The sequence below is a fragment of the Ambystoma mexicanum genome, chromosome 11, assembly GCF_040938575.1.
Source record: "Ambystoma mexicanum isolate Mex_15411 chromosome 11, UKY_AmexF1_1, whole genome shotgun sequence".
Classification (NCBI taxonomy): Eukaryota; Metazoa; Chordata; class Amphibia; order Caudata; family Ambystomatidae; genus Ambystoma; species Ambystoma mexicanum.
The window spans coordinates 689,502,589-689,520,160 of record NC_090934.1 but is presented as its reverse complement, the minus strand read 5'-3'; positions in this window follow the sequence as shown (position 1 = coordinate 689,520,160).

Genomic DNA, 17,572 nt, shown 5'->3' with positions numbered 1-17,572 from the left:
GGACAGCAGAGGGCAATCTAACACTGATAAATTGCATCAGCTCAAAAGGGAAATATACCTAAGCATTTTATGTATATAGATATTAATACTGAATTGCAGCACCCTCAATCATTCCAATAACTCCCTTTACAAATGAAGCGATGAGAAAGATTTGCGGGCAAGACATAGCGATAGCCAGAGAATGGAGGAGGGGCACTAACATCACTTTTCCCCTAGGGTGATATAGATTTCCTTGCACTGACCCTGTCTCAGGATTTAAAGAGGTTATTGGGGAAGAGGATCAGGAGTCTTCCACTCTGGTATTTTGGATTTTATATATGTTTAATAATTGCAGAAGTGGGTTTTAATTGAGGGGGGATTCGGGGTTTTAATTAGGGGAACATTTCAGACGGATCCAAAAGTTCTCCTGGGCTGACAGTTTGCCTCCCCTTCATCTCCCACCTTTTTGGATAAAACACCTAAAGGGGAGATTTTGGTGAGGCAAGGTTAAGGTTGCTTCTTGTCTGAAAGTTCTTGGCATTGAAGTGGTAAATGTTTATGTTTAAGTGTTAGTGCTGGTGGGATGGATCAGCCTGATGAAATGCTGCAAGTTATTGGTAGTAGTTTAGTGTTGACATGGTAGAAATAGGTCAAGAGATATTGGCCAGTTGCAATTGAAGCTTGGGGACTACTTGTGGTGAAGGGGTTGTTGTTTGGTAATTGGCTGTGGTAGCATAACTGAGGGAATGGTTACCTATGTTCAGGTAGACGGCTAGCCTAGGCGAAGAGTGGGTCAGCAGACGGGCTTTGAGTAGGATGGACTGTGGTAACAGTGGAATTTTTGGGCTAGCGGATCGGAGGGGTAATGCTTGGCAATGGGCTTTTAAGCAGAAAGGTTGAGGCACTGAATAGGGCTTTTTATCAAGAAGGCCATTAGAGAGTAGGTCAAGATGTAAAAGTTGTGCGCTTAGGTCAGACATGTGTAGCTGTAGTTTTCAAGGCAAATAAGCAAGCTGTGCAATTGTTTGGTAGCTTGCACTTGTCACATTAAAGTGACCTTTCCCACTTTAAATGAGGTATTTTATGGACTGTATCGCCCAATGGCATTTTTTGATTTATGCCCAGGATTTGTGAATTGATATTTCTGAACTCACACTGATGTATATGGAAAGTGTACACTTAGTAGGTGCTGGATGGGTCTAACGCAGGTGTTGATCCGTTTCTCTGGATACCATTTTGTAGTTCCATATAGTTGGTCTAAATTGCTCTCCATGGACGCCATGTTGAATTGTCCAGTACGACGAACTATGCTGTACGGGTGACTCCACAAATATCGACCACTGAAGAGCAGGATGCCAAGCACCCCTTTTTGCAGACTAAAAACAATAAATGGTGGACTACTCAAAACTACTTCGTGCAATTCGACGACCTTACTGCTGTGTACCACGACCTCAGCTGCATCTTTCAAGCCCTTTCAACAGAAGACAATTTCAAATGGCCTGACCTCGTTGCCTTACAGATTTGTTGCCGATTTGTGCAACGGTGTATACGTGTTTATGGAATAAGAAGATCATCTTAAATCTGCACAACTCTGAAGCGATATTTTTCCAGCTGGTGTATTGGTTTAAATGTCTGCACAAATGCTGCGTTTCCGTGTCTGACGGAGGTTGGTTCCTGTTCGGCCAGTACGGCAGTGAGCAGAAAGAAGTGCGTCAATGTATAAACTTATTTATCAGAATGTTGGAGATTGCGATGTCTAAAGGGATGTTTTAATGCTTCGGAGTCCCTCGGTAGTGCTGTCATTTTTTAATTATCTACACATACATTTTACACTGAAAGAAAGATAACGATCAGTGTGAAAGGGATATTTGAAACGTGTAATACATATTTTGAAAGAAAGTATCTGAGAAGCGTTTGCGAATGGGTAGTTCAAGGGCTTTAAACCTGCCTGAAAAAAAGTAATCCTGTAAACTACACAAACTCGCATCTAAAGGCGCATTGCAAAGGATGGAATATAAACGCGCGAGGCGATGGTTAATTACTTCATAAGTAAATTCTTCTACATAAATAGCATGCGCGGAAATTATGAAGCGTGCTGAATATGGCATTCAGGTGCATTAATCATGCACGTTCGGGTTCAGTTGAAACATAACTTTTATCCAAATTCAGTTCGGCTCCTGCTGCGTCCTGGGGCAATAATAAAAGGGAGTGGGGAGTTATTTTGATAACAAGGGGAGGAAATCAACCAAGAGAAAATGAGCACAGCTGGCCGGCGTGGAGTTAACGCACGTGGCAAACATCCCTTCCGTTTCAGTGGACATCAAGAACAGTTTCGCATTGCTAAAAAATTCAGGGTCGTATTTGCGTACATATTCCTTCTACATATGATTGCGGAATATATGTACAGCATAATATTACAATGTGTGTTTGTTTGCCTGGCTTGCGAATGTCAATTCTCTTTTCTATCTGTATTTGTGCACGCTACGTAACACTCTGCACATGCAGGGCGTCCTCTAATTCAATTACAAAACAAGTGCTATCCAACAATAGACAAGTGTAATCCTGATTGGAGCAAGAGCAGGCATGGTATGACTTACAGTAAGTACACCATGGACATGCCACTCTATGGCAGAAGCTTACTAGAGGACGGGGCGAGGATCACAAGCAGGGGGCAGGGCACACATCGTGTTTCTTCTTCCCCAACAGACGCAAACACCGCGTTATTAACGGAGCCAACTCCTCATTTAACACAGCGCCAAATTCTCACAGCTATGTCCCTATGCGCGTGCTCACCGCTCCGTTCAAATTAAGTTTATAAAGAAAATATCCACTGAGTGCTTTGGGCGCATGTTATAATTTTAAAAAACTACGTTTTTGTTATGTTTGTAGGTTTGTGCTTTCATAATATAACTAAAAATTAAAGTCTGTGACAAATGAATGTTTACAAAATTATCTCTGTTAAAGGAAACGTTAACGCGCCACATACAAAAAGTCCGGTTCCACCAAGCCTAGCTACTAGTGGTTTTTGATGGATTTGCAGGTGTTTTAATGGCTACGAGAAGAAACAAAAACAGGCCACCTCCCACGTTATTTATGTAGCGTAAAGGTGTGCATTGTTTTCGTGACCATTTCGAGTGAAATCATCTGTGCAGTCGCCCGTGGCACTGAGGAGATTCGCAGGAGCGTCGTCGGGCACAGCGGCCCCGCGCGCAGAAGCTCAGCAGAGCCGTCAGGGTGCTGCTGTTCGGGACGAATGACCAACGGGTGGTGCTGCTGCTCCACTGAGTGGAGGTGAGGGTTCTCGGGCGCCCCAGAGCGAGCACTGTGCAGCCCTCGCCGACATGGAGGCAGCTAAACCAGCTCCCAGCAAACTGCACAGCAGCTTCCATCGAGCAACCAAAAAAAGACTCCCTTTGTGAAATGTAATGTCGATATTGTATTTGCAGTATAGTAAATAGAGGACACTGGTCCAGAAAAAGTAACATTTACTGTGAAATGTGCCCAAATTCCTCACGAAAACACATCTCGTAAATGTCCTGAATGATGTTTGATTCACTGTTTTTTATGGTAACCGTGGATTGTCGTGTTTTTGTTTTAGAGCAGCTGACCACACGTCTGTTCCTGTTAATAGGTATTTTTTGGTGGGAGTTCAGGCTTAGGTGATGCTACATAAGTGAGCCGTCGGAAAATGGCAATTCGTGTACAGGGGCCGAGAATCCCGCTGCGTCTCGAGAAGGAACAGCCCTGTCCATCTTCCGAGGCCCGAGGAGCATGGATAGAGAGGCCTGACCTTTGAGCGGCAGAGGAAATTGCACTGTTTCCAACGCTGATAGGGCCAGCTGCAGCTGTGCAAGGGCGACTTAGTTCATCTCTTCGGATTCGGTGCAGCAATCATTACTTACCAAGATCCTTTGTATGTCTTCAGTTCAAATTCGGGGCAATAGAGCAATACTTCTTTTGCATCTTAGAATTTCTTCTTTTATTTTAATTTTAAAGAACCCGATGGCTAGTTTCAGACCATTTGTAGTACTTGATTTAGTTGCTTCTAAATTAAATTTCATTCGCGTCATTACTGTGTCTGACATTTAAAACACACACTGTTATGGAAATATGGATCTTCACGATGCCCTGCTTCAAATAATGTATTGCTCCCATCAGCAACAAAATAAAGAAAATGGAACATAATAAATCAAGTTTTTAAATAAAGTGCCTGAAGGCGGTTTACTCCTGCTTCTACGCAGTACGAATTGAACCTTATTACCAGACTTAGAGCTAAGAAATGTAATTGTGATGAGCTGAGGCGGCTCTGTCGAGTCTCGAACCCGTGACTGCAGGTGGTAGGTAACCACGTTTACGAAGCAAACACTTGATGGGTTGAGTTATTTCAGCAACTTTGAATTGAACAAATACATCAATGAAAATATGATATTGTGCAGTAGTGCACACAGTTTTCACTGGTGAAGTGCAAGTAGCATTCGGGAAAAACTCCTCCAGTGCAGAAAAACATATTCTTTGAATGGATTTTTGTATCTGGGCGATGTTTGCCCTACTAACAGTCCTTTGCCCTGGTGCAACAATGCATTGAAAGAATATACTTTTTGCCCTAGAGCAGTTTTTGCCCTTGCACCAGTACAAAGTTTCTGTAATATCACACCGAATTAATAGCATCACTTATTTACCTGGGACTAACTGTATCTTGCTAGTACTATACGATACACCTCTCCGGCTAGTCTCCTTCTTCGTCTTATGCTGCAAATCACATAAAAGCAGCAATGAACTCTAAGGACTTAAGAATCAGGTGTAATGCAAAACGTTTGTTGTTCTTCACATGGAACACCCCCTTTCTTTTGTGTACTGCAGCTGTCTCTATGCAATGTATCCAGAAGGCAAATATCAATGCGCTCCCGCTATCCGCTATCGAGTCTGTTTCATGGAATTACTCTAATAGGAGGATAATCGTCCCTGTGCTTTCTCTTTCCGGTCTATATGCAGCACAGTACATTGTGGGGGTCATTACAAGGTTGGAGGTAGCCATGGTGCTAGCAGCACCATGGCTACCCCCTTACCGCATACCGGGTCCAGGTTCCTCGAATGAGGAATTACCGGGCCATTCCAACCTTGGAGGACCCAGTAATTCTTTATTCAAGGAACCCGGACCCGGTACCCCCCCATTTCCATTCGAGCCCCCATAGGGCTCCATGGAAATGGGGAGCATGCTAATAACGGGCCCGTTAATAACAGGCCCGTTATTAGAATGCTGGTCCTTTAGCGGCTCCCACTAAGGGCGCCTGGTAAAACCAGCCGCCCTCATTGGGACCCCCTAAAGGACCTCGTAATGCGGCGGTAAGGGGTTAACGGCACCGGCACCATTACCGGCGCCGCTAACCCCTTACTGCCAAGGTCGGAATGAGGCCCTGTATCTTTGCAGAGCTGAGGATGCTGGCAATTCTTCATGCCATTTCTGCCAAAGTGGTTGCACGTCAAACGTAATGCCTCTAGCCAGGCCTGGCTTTGGAGCCGCTAGCACTTTGAATTCCATGGCTGGTAGACTGGTTCCCTCTATCCTACACTTTAGGAAGGACCTGCAGACCCCACTCTTCAAATAATGTCTCACTAATCACAAATCACTCCACTGAACTCCAATTCTCTACCTCTGTAGCTCGCTCCCCTTACCCATCCCAACTCCTCTGCTACCTCTGCACCCTTAATTGTAACCCCATGGGTGCGTCCACTGAGCAGAAAAATCACAGGCCTGGATAATAGTGTTACACATGACACGTGGTCACTTTCCTGCTATGTAACTATTTGCAGAATTAAGGTCATACATTAAATGCAGGGGGTCCAGGCCTGTCCTTGCATTGGTAAAATCACCAGAGATATTTTAATGAATGCAGGTAAACTCGTTCCTACCTCTCAAATTGCATATGCAGTTATTTGCGAAAAACACCATAGGACTACTCTGCTTTGACATTCATCTCCTTTGGGCAGAATTTCAGAACTCGAATATCCATAAAGTAGGCACTGCAGTACCATTTGTGAAACAAAGTGCACATCCAACAAGAAGCTCAATGGCTGTATTGAACCAATTTCCTTTTAGACAGCTGTTTTTTCAAGCAGAAATTGTTGTATAGATCGTCTTAGTGTGACATGGATTTAAATAAAGAATTCAACCCTGCATCTTTCACTGTGCCTGTGGGTAAGGGGAGAAGAAAATCAGGGTACTCGCACAAACGAGGCCCATAGTTCTGAGGCACATCAGGAAATCTCCAGACTTCCATGTAGGCTAGTCCACCCCAATGTTCCATCTGAGCTGTGCACATGTGCGCTTGCCCAACTTCCTTCTGGGTGCCGCTCTGAAAAATTTCAGCAGCGCACACAGACAATTCCCACCTATTCAAAAAGATGTAATAATGCACAAGGCACAGCAGGTAACTAATATTTGCTTTCTCTCAAAATGAAGCTAAATTATATGAACTAGTATTAATATTGTGGTGTAGCTTATTTTCATTGCCTTACTATGCAAGCTATGACCTTAAAACCCCCCAAATCCTAAAAGTAGAATACATCCACAATAGGTTAAAAACTAATACGAAAAAGTTTCTGCATGAACAGAAAAATATAATTAAGAGATGTCTGCACACATTAACCAAATTATCTCCCTCCCTACCCTTGACTCCTTTACTTGACTCTACCACACGTATACCTTATGACTCGAACTTCCGCCCCAGGCCTCATTCAGATATATTACCAGACAACCTTGACTCTGCCTACCTTGGCTCTGCAAAAGGTTACCAGACTTGTACCTACATTCACTTATTTTATGTTTCTAATATGAATGACATTTAAGCACAAGTATTTCTGTTACTCATGGCGCTTTGGCAAAAGCGTCACCCAGACTAAGTAGGTCAACTGTCAGCCCGTGTCGGCCGATTCCTGCCTGCAGACCCAACAGCAACAGAAATCACATCGGATGGCCGTGCCTTTCTCCCTCCCATAAGAGGTACGTGACTGCTGGAAAAAAAGGACATTATTTCATCAGAAATCTGCTGCTTTGTAAAATCTTGGAAAATAAGTAAAACAAAACCCGAAGTATTTAATTTCCACTTTTTTGCTCTATATGCTCTGGACAGCCGAGCACATTGCCAGAGGTCTGAGCCATATTAGGAGGCCTTTTCTGCCGGCCTCGTGGCACTTTGAAGATGGGTGCCACATTTTCGTTCACTTAGAAGGCTCCTTGTTGCCATCTGCATTGCCCAACTGTTCCCCGATTGTCTAGCCTCATGTTTTCTACTGCCTATAGTGGACCAGCAGGCTTTAACCGGCCCACCCCATCGAAGGCCCACTTTCCAAGGCCCTGTCTGTCCCTGTCCGTGCCAGTACATGCCCCGGGCCCTACTTATTGGCCTTTCAATCCGCCTGCCGTTGGAGTTCATTTTTCCCTTCATTATGTGTGCCTGTTGATCTCCTCTCCCGCCGCACCATCAGATGACACTAGTGGCTTCCCGGCGCTAGACTCCCACCCCTGACACCCATCAAGACAACAAGTCTGGAATGGCCCCACGTTCCACAGTGACTCTGTTTTCGCCATCACCCACTATTGCTCTTGCATCTTCCTACGAACTGGCTGTTATAACCCTGCTGCATATTTAAATACTGTGCATCCCACCAATTTGTTTCTGCTTTGCTTATCCATTGCCTTGATAATTATTACTTCGTGCAAATTACCTGCTTACGCTACCGCCCTACCTTACTCATGCTTTGACAATGCTGGTCCACTACCGCTGCCCCATCCCGTGTTACTATCCTAAATTGCCCCCCTAGTGCCTCCTTACATTTTCCACCGCTCCCACCCGGTCTCACTAAAGAAACTTGCCGGCATCAGTTCCTCTGTCAGCCAATCAGCAATACCTGACTTTCTTAACCATTACCCAAACTGATGTTGCTTGTTACCTACCTGCAACTGTATGTTTTGATGTAGCTCCCCTTACCATGAGGTGAGGTTTTCCAATTTGTGCATCCGAACTGATGTAGCTTGTTACCTATCTGCAACTGCATGTTTTGATGTAGCTCCCCGTACCATGAGGTGAGGCTTTCCAATTTGTGCATCCAAACTGATGTAGCTTGTTACCTACCTACAAGTGCATGTTTTGATGTAGCTCCCCGTACCATGCGGCGAGGTTTTTCCAATCGGTGCACCTAAACGTATGTCGCTGTTAACCTACTTACAAATGAATGTCTCGATGCTGGACCCCCGACCACGAGGTGAGATTCTCCTTGCAGATGGCTTGTAACTAACGTAAGCTATCTATGCAAGCCATCACATCTGCGAGTTAATCATGCAATGACTGTAACCTGCTACCTCTACAAGTAACTAATGCAATCTGTTACCTCTGTAAGTAACCAATGTAACCAACCTTCTTTAGCTAAAAGCGCCTAGATGCCTCTGGGCTTTGTGCGCTATACAAATGTCAAAATTAAAATAAAATAAATAATAAATAAAAATAAATAACATAAATATTTATGCCTGTTACATAAAGATTTTGAAATGCTAATCTTTGAACATAAAACCCGTGGAACTCTAGCCCCATATTTAAAACAGTCACCCTCTGTGCAACTAAGGTCAACTATCTTACGGCTGCGATTTAACCTCTTTCCAACTAGAGATGTTCTAGCTAGAAGAAAGCTGTTACCGGTTAATACAAATTATTGTTCCTTTTGTAAGACTGATGGAGTTAGCGAAACACTTCGACATGTTGTATCTGCTTGTCCAGCGCTAACTGAACTTAGAATGAAATTTTTTGCACCTCATTTATCCTACCTTGGTGAACTAACTCCTGGAACCCGATGGTCGTTACTTTTGTCCACCAACTCAATGAGTCTTCGTATTGCCACTCACAATTTTTGGAAGTCATTATGTCAAAACTTAAGGATGTGTCGACCGTGACTTAAAGGCATAAATATGACGACCATCAAGATTGCAGCCGCGTTTAAGCATTGGCAAAGTAAATTTGTGAAGGGCCTATTAGCAACTGTTAAAAGAATTGCATGCTAAATGAGGATGAGTCTCATACTATATACTAATGACACAATGGTTTTATGATCTATGTCTTCCAACTAAGAACATATTGGTTTAGTCAAGCTCCTAATATGTTAGGCCCTTTCTCTTTCCTTCTTTCTTTCAAATCATATTTTCTTGCTTAAACCTTTTCTTTTTTAAACTGCTTTCAAATTGTTTTTTATTACCTAAAATTATTACAATGAAGTCCTAATTGTTTTAGTTATCTTAACATATGTTTTTATCGATTTGGACCATTTGCACAATGTATTACATTATTAATTGAATGTTTCTTGTTAAAGTAAATGCTGAATTTCATTTGTATTAGTAAATGAATAGTGTCTATATATTGAAAAAGTTGTTTATTCAACTATATTCAATAAAAAAAATAAAAAAATAAAAAAATAACATAAATATCAGATACTGAGTGCAAGTAACCAGGCTACTTGAATGTGTACCCTCATCCCATGATTCCTATTCTTTGTACGTATGTCACACAAGCCCTTTGAAGTGGCTCCATTGCAAGTTAATGCATTCTAAAACTCAAATATTAATTTGCCCTCTAAGGATTTTCAGTAAGCAGATGTCATGTCTACTTTACAAGCGGAGAGCTTGTGATATCATTTACTTGGCCTGCAAGAGATAATGGGTATGGACTATGCCTGCCATTATTTGTATGTAGTATTAGGGCAACGTATATTCAGATTACTAGAATGCTTTTCACACAATCTGTGTTTATTTTCTGAAGGATAGGATACTGTAGGAAAAGTCTGGGAAACCGTGCCTTCGGTTTCTTTCTCTGCTCAGCTGATGAGGGCTTTTCAATATGATAATGTGTTTGTGTTTGTTGCCTCTAGCAACCCCAATTATCTTGTCCAACTGATAACAGTGAATTTCGTAAGAGGGGTCCCTAGATAAAGAAGAAAGCACTGAATCTGTTGTATTTATGAACATTTCTGCTATTGACTTAAAAGGCAAATATATGTGATTTTCTTCAACGGTGCTAAAAACAAAACCTCGGTAAGACTCTAGTGGAATTATGTCTAGGCTGTGGTGAGAAAGGGTGTGCAAAACTTTAAGCTGTATTATGTATCCTGTTATATCACGTCCCATGTCAGGGTTACAAGGAGGGCTCTGATATGATGTTACTCCCTACTCTGAATCAAATGATTTTTCAGGGAGTAAAAAAGTAATTAGCTTTGTTAGTAGGGATATTTTATGTTTATTAAAATATATTCTTTCCCCTTAAAATTCCTAAAAGCAACACATTGCTACAGTGACTGTAAAAAGAACAGGCCATTCCTTCTTTTCATATGACAAATAAATGGGAATTTGGTCTAGAAATTCAAAATTCAAAACAAATACTTCCTAACAGGTATAACTAACACATTTCAATTGGAACCAAAACTATCAAAAATAATTATTGGGTTGTTAGAGATATAATTACTGATTTTTACATTGCTAACAACATTCTCCATCAAATCACAATTAAGCTAGACTTTCTTACTAGCAAGGTTGGTCAAGACTAGGGGGTAACCCAGCAGGCATTGACAATGTTGAAAAATCTTTTCTGTCTGCTCAACTACTACTCCATGCTGTGAAGTCTCAGTAAAAGAGAACGTGGACAGCCATGTGAATGTCCATCAATTTACCATACTAATAATAATAAAGAAAGAAGCACTTTCAAATTTAAATTATATCCTTCAATAATTTACTAGAGCTTAAAGATGATCCCATTCAAATATAAGTGAACAATAATTTTCTTCAAAGTATCTCTGAGGAAAGACACCTCTATTAGAATGGCTGTCAACTCCCATTGATCTATAGACCTGTAAAAAAGATCATTGGTCCAATTTCAAGGACTGGTTCAACAAAACTGACAGTATCGGACCGGAGAAGATCAACACTTGACAAAGAGGACATTTCTCAGTGTATTATTCATGCCACTATGCGGTACAGTATGTTACCTGTAGTATGAAATGGATTTTCAAGATACTAATAACTATCTTGGAACCAGGGAGTCGTCTGTCCATGTAAACAATAAAAAAGATCTCTCCACCCACATAATGGATTATTCTGAACAACCAGGAGGTATTTTCAGGCTTCTTGCATATAGTCAAAGAACAGGGTAATCTGGCCAATGCCTGTGAAACCATTGATCAGTGGTAACAACAGATACACATGTTTATGGACTTCCGCAGCATCTACCAACTGATGAATAGGATTGTGGTCATAGATCTCTATGTTCTATGACAATAGAAATGGACCCTGATGTGACTGTCATGTTTGTAAGATAATATTGGTTGCCACTCACATTTATGGAATCTCTCATTGAGATGATCACACCCTTGAAATTCCATGGGACCATTTATCCAATTCCACCAAGCAAGAAGTAACGCAGATTTATTGTACACAAACAGCAGGGAGGCCTGGTTCAGATTTTTAGGATCCAAGCAACAGGGAGATCCAGTTAAGACAGCCCCATTGAACTGAACTGAATGAAATTAGCTCTTGACGCCCCCCACTGGGACTGGACCTTTCATACTCAAATTAGAGAATTACCATACATTGTAGTTACGTTTTTGGGCAGGTCATTGATTGGTGGAGATATGCCAGACCCCTATATAGATGTGAACCTTCTGTGACCCCCATTGAATCAAACATTTCCTGGAACAAAATCATATGGACAGCCCTTGTGATGTCATGAACCTTCCCCCACCGCCTCACAATTACGTTATTGTGCTGATAGGTAAAAGAACAGTTAATGGTCATTGGGTGGCACTGTTCAATATACGGAAGGAGAGATACTGTGTGAGTCCCACATCTTTTGTTCAACGGGGATTGAGCGGTATAGGGACCACTTATGCAATATATAGAACAGAACAGACTGCTCAATTACCCCTCTCCTAGTCTACCCTTTGGAGTGATCAAAGGGAAGCACATTTAGGATAAATGATCTATTTCATCTATCCAAGTTACATGTGAACCACACAAATTATGCCAATCTAGTCAACACAAAAAAAAAAACATTTTAATCAAATAATTGGTACAAAAACGTGATAACTCTGGACTTGTTTCTTTTTCCTACTTTTAGATATTAACCTGAATGTACGTGGTGTCTTGCGGAAAGCACACACTACATGAATATGCATTGAATTATTTGATTAAAATGTGTTTTTATTTTGTTGACTTGATTGGCATAATTATTGTGGTTCACATGTAACTTGGATAGATGAAATAGATAATTTATCCTAAATTTGCTTCCCTCTGACCACTCCAAAGGGTAGACTAGGAGAGGGGTAATTGAGCAGGCTGTTCTGTTCTATATATGGTTCAATACATGACTGCATACCCTGCTGTGTACTGATTGGATATTGAATCTTGAGATGGGATGGGGCCAGACCTTCTCACAGAGTCTGACCAATGATGTGTCCCGCGGACATCATCAAGGACACTTTACAACATTGCACGCTAGGAACACCGAAACCACTTTCCACTGATTGGTTTCATGTTGCGTGCCCCACAACCCATGTCCCATGTCTCTTGCACCATAGCTCCCTTCTGCTTGTGCTTGCATGTGTCTTATGCAGGATGTCACTTCCCTCATCCCATCAACATTCAGGGTCAACATATATGTCCCCCCTCTCCTGATGCCCTTACAAATTATGAGCCCTATTTAACATGCACAAAAGGTGATGAGTAGCAAAACGAGGATTGGGAATGTTATCTTTAAAACATTACACAACCAGATGGGGACCCAGGAACAAATATGATTGATCCAGTTGTCAGGTGTTGCTGTGCTTGTTTCTGTTATCATAGTCTCATGGAGTGTGTGCAGTTCCTCAATAGCCTCTGACAAAGTTCTGTTGGATGCATCTTTTGCAGGCCCGAATGTACAGCAGCTACTGCCTATCTTCTTAGAAACACCACATTCCATTGCTGTTAAAAGATCAAGAATGTACCGGATGTGTAGCGCAACCAGCCTTAGAGCTCTTAGTTCCTCCCTCACTGCATCCATCACTTTCTCCATAAAATTCGCCGACTGTAATCATTCATAGCATGTAATTTGCATCCACTTGGAGTTCATTGTTGCTTGGACCCCTAATAACAAAGATGACGAGAAAATGTAGGCACCTTGCTGCAGAGACAAAACTCTGGTGGAATTGCTGCCAGTCTATCAGATGATTTTTGGGATCAGTATTTGTTGTCCCTATGAATTCTATGCAAGTTCAAGGATCGGGCCGATCGTGTGTGCACCCCCCGCTCAATGCTTTATTAGTATCTGTGTCTTTATTCAACAGTGCAGGATGATCAGATAAAGCAATTCATTCCAATTGGGGTGCCACTAGGGCGGGGCAGTGTCACAAAGGAGCAAGTTCCGCCCCAGTTCAGGGGAAGCTAGGCATATGGCTAGATCCCACATGCCCCCCAGAAATCCATCAATGCTGCAGGCCCGTTCCTCAATGATGGCAACATCATCACCTTTTGCCACGCTTTGTTGGTCTCCAAATGGATCGAGCCATTGCATCTGATATGGCATGATATGGCATTTATAACGCGCCTATACAGAAGTGTCTCAAGGCACAACAAGGCAAGGGAGGAGAAATAGAGGGAGGACAAAAACAACAATCTTACTAGGCCTAGTGACATTCAGATTGCGCAAGTACAAGGAATCAGGAAACAAGTAGTGCAGCCAACGGGTGGCAGTGTGAGTGTTAGAAGTGCAGACAAGTGTCTAATAAGTGCAGGAGAGGAGACTGTAGGGTTACAGATACAGACCACAATTGCATGGGGTGCCAAGAGGCAGTAAAGGTTTGCAGCTGGACAGGCAGGGGCCTGGGCTCGAATTCAGAGGGTTACCAGGTGACCAGTGCATGTATTAGAAAGGAGATCAGCAGGGGAGAGGAAGAGAGAAGACAGAAGCAAAGAGGAAGGTCTTGGGATGCTTCCAGAACCGGAGATGATTCTGCTCAAGCTTCTGTGAGGCAGGGAGGCTGTTCCAGAGGGAGGCACCAGCTGAAGAAAGAGATATACCCCCAACTCGTTGCTTGGAGAAGCGACTGACCCTCAGCGATTTGGAGGTGGAGGAGCAGAGAGCTCGAGTAGGAAGATATTTCAGTAGAGAGAGTTGGAGGTTTTGCGGTTCGAGTCCCAGAAGGCCTTGTGGACAATGCAGAGGTTCTTGAACTTGATCCTTGCTGCCATTGGCAGCCAATGAAGAGATTTAAGTGGTGGAGAGATATGATCCCTGGGCTTGAGGCCAGTGACAAGTCTTGCAGTCCTTTTCTGGATGAGTTGTAGAGGACAGAGAGTAGAGGCAGGTAGATTTAGAAAGAGGCTGTTGCAGTAGTCCAGTCTATAGAGAACAGACCTCTGAAGACAGTGAGCTTCTGGGGGAAAGTGAGGAAAGGAAGACTACCTCTGAGGAGGTGCAGCTGGTAGTTTGACTTCTTAGAGACATCAGAGATGTGAAGGGTTTAGATAGAAGCGCACACCTATAGTAAGTAAGATTAGTAAAGAGATTCGAGGATTATGTTGTATAAACTTTTAGGTGCGGGGGGGAAAACTGAGGTCATGGCACAAGACCCCGACAATAAACAGTAAACAGAAAGAGGATTCAACTTGGGAACCCTCCCGTCCCCTGCACACTTTCAAATGTTTGGATTAATCCAATACAGTTGTTTAAACTGCGTTATATGCATTGTACATACATTTGTTTCTAACACATATGGTCAGACACAGGAGTGTGAGATAAAAAAATATATATCTTTATAGTCAGGCTGTATTATTTTCAGCAAGAATTATAGTTCAGACAAAGATTATTTACAGTGCATAGAAACAGTATCAATAGATAAAGCTCAAATTGAAGAAAAATGGAGTCCAAATTGATTAGCGACGCGTTTCGAGGAAGTTCTCCTCTTCTTCATAAGGCCACACTTGGACTCTTAATGTAAAAGGAAAGCATAAATTCAGTAAAGAAAATTTTGTAAGCACAATGCATAGACTGTTCATGTCATATTAAATGTATACAGTTAAAAAATAAATGGCATTAATTGTATTTAGAACATTAATCTGTCCCTAAAAAATAGGGAATTGAAACAATGTAACATGTTCTAATATGCATTGTAATTCATGCAACATTATAAGATTAACTAGGTTGCCCCTGCTCGAGAGAGGGGCTGAAGGTCTACTGAAGCATCTTTTCCTGCAAAATTAACTGTACAACGTCCATCATACTGTAATTTAGTAGAGTACTACCTCTAATGGGATCTATCACGTGGATGGTGAAACATAAGCTAAAGAAAATTAAATATGTAGGTAAAACAACACACAGATAGTTCTTAGGCTATATCAATCTAATATGGAAGAAATACAAGAATCGTTACCTCTGTGAGTAGAAAGTGCCGGAAACAGAGAACCGGACGGAGCGGTGAAAATAGATAGACAGTCTTCGTACATCAGTTAGTTCCTTAAAACATGGCTAATTCCCAAAAAGATACCAGAAATCTAAAGAAAACAAAGCCTGATCAATGTCAAGCTCAATGTTCAAACGTAACAGTCATAGGTGTAAGATAAAAAAAAAAAAAAAAAAAAAAAAAAAAAAAAAAAAATTGAGTAACATACCTAACCAAAATATGGAGGGCGGAAAATAATCAATACAGCGGCCCACATAAGGATGTAGAACTTAAGTATCCCGCCGTCGCTACAGAGGTGCCTCAGTATGTGGGAATTCTGTCATACGAATAGCCAAACTGAACAGGAATGAAGTCCTGATTAGTATAATATACCTAGCAATCTGATGTGAAGTAATGGAAACATAATATGGTGTTTAATCAAGGCAAAAAATGTAAAGAATTACCGTGGTAAGAATGTGCAGGTGGCACAATTCTCAAAGCTGATGTGCAACTGATGTCAAGATTGTGTGGCCGGTCAACAGCTGAAGAATCCGGCAGTAATAGGTCAGTTAGAGTATCAACTAAAGAAAGTGTAAGGAAAACAGAAAAAAAAGAATCATGAGACTAAGGAACTATTTCCCTGGTCCCTAGATAGATAAATGCACATGCATTCACGCTTACCTGGAGCATAGGGGGGCAATCCTGAACAGAGTCTGTTCAGCCGAGTGGCTTGTTGTTCACAAACCATGGAGACTACATGTGACCATGGAGATAAATAGAGGACTGAAGTAATAGGTGAAGAAAAAAGACTAAGAAGTAAATGGGCCTCAAGGTCGGCCATCTTGGACCGAGGTTATATTGTAATGAAGGTGTAGATCTCTAGGCATTCAATGACAAGAAGTAACTTAAATCGGGAAGCGTAAAGGTGTTAGTAAATTTCAGAACAGAGGCTATCCACCAGAAATTTTGGAAATTGCCAAAGACAGAGCTTCAGAGATCCCCCGTACAGATTTACTGAAACCTAAATCGGAGGTTAAAGACACCCCACTTTTATACATATCAAAATTCTCAAGACAGAGTTTTCAGATCACAAAAAGTATAAAGAAACATTGGAATATTCTTCATAGTGATCAAACTCTATTGGAATTGTTCCCCACACCACCAATGATGTGTTTTAAAAGGGGTAAAAATATAAGAGACAAGCTGGTGAAAGCTGAAAGAGTACCAAAAGAGAAACAACTTTTCCTAGCTACCAAAAAACTAGGCACCTTCCCCTGCTTAGGATGTATACACTGTAATAACACAATCAAAGGTAATGTAGTGACTCACCCCAGGAATGGTCAAAAAATCAAATTAAGAGACTATTCTACGTGTCTGACATCAGGTGTCATATATATGTTGAAGTGCCCTTGTGGCAAAGTGTATGTAGGACAGACCAAAAGACCTGTTAAATCAAGACTGTCTGAACACAAGTCGAACATAAGATGTAATAATCAATACTCACCGGTAGCTCGCCACTTCAACATGCAAAAACATACAATTGCCCAACTAAAATACCAGGTGCTAGAAGTTGTTAAACGACCTACAAGAGGAGGTGACTATCAGTCACTCTTACTACAAAGAGAAGCTTATTGGATTGATAAGTTAAGCTCTTTACAGCCCTGGGGTCTAAATGAAGATTTCACATTGAACTGTTTTCTGTGATTTGAATTTGACAATAAGGAATGATTGATTTTCAACATAAAATTGAGAGTCACATTGCTATTCCTGTGTCTGACTGTGATCTAAGGCACTACTTTGTTGAGACTAGTAGATGGTTGCCATAAAAATAATTGCCTGTAAACACAGTGTAAAAATTGTTCTTATTCTTAATTTTCATTTTTTGTCATTCTGTTATACTTATCACATTTAATTTTGATCTTTTGTAAAATAAATGCATTTACCTCATTGAGATTGCTATATTGCACTAGGTTGTCCATGCAATGAGAGAGAGATTTAAGGTTTTTTTTCCCTCTTCCTGCATAATGTGAATCCATGTGATCCACCTATTTTGAACTGATAGGTTACACATGGTCATTAAATGACCTTAGCCAGATAATCTGAACATTATATTCATTTTTTCCGTGCTATTTTTTTCCCTTTT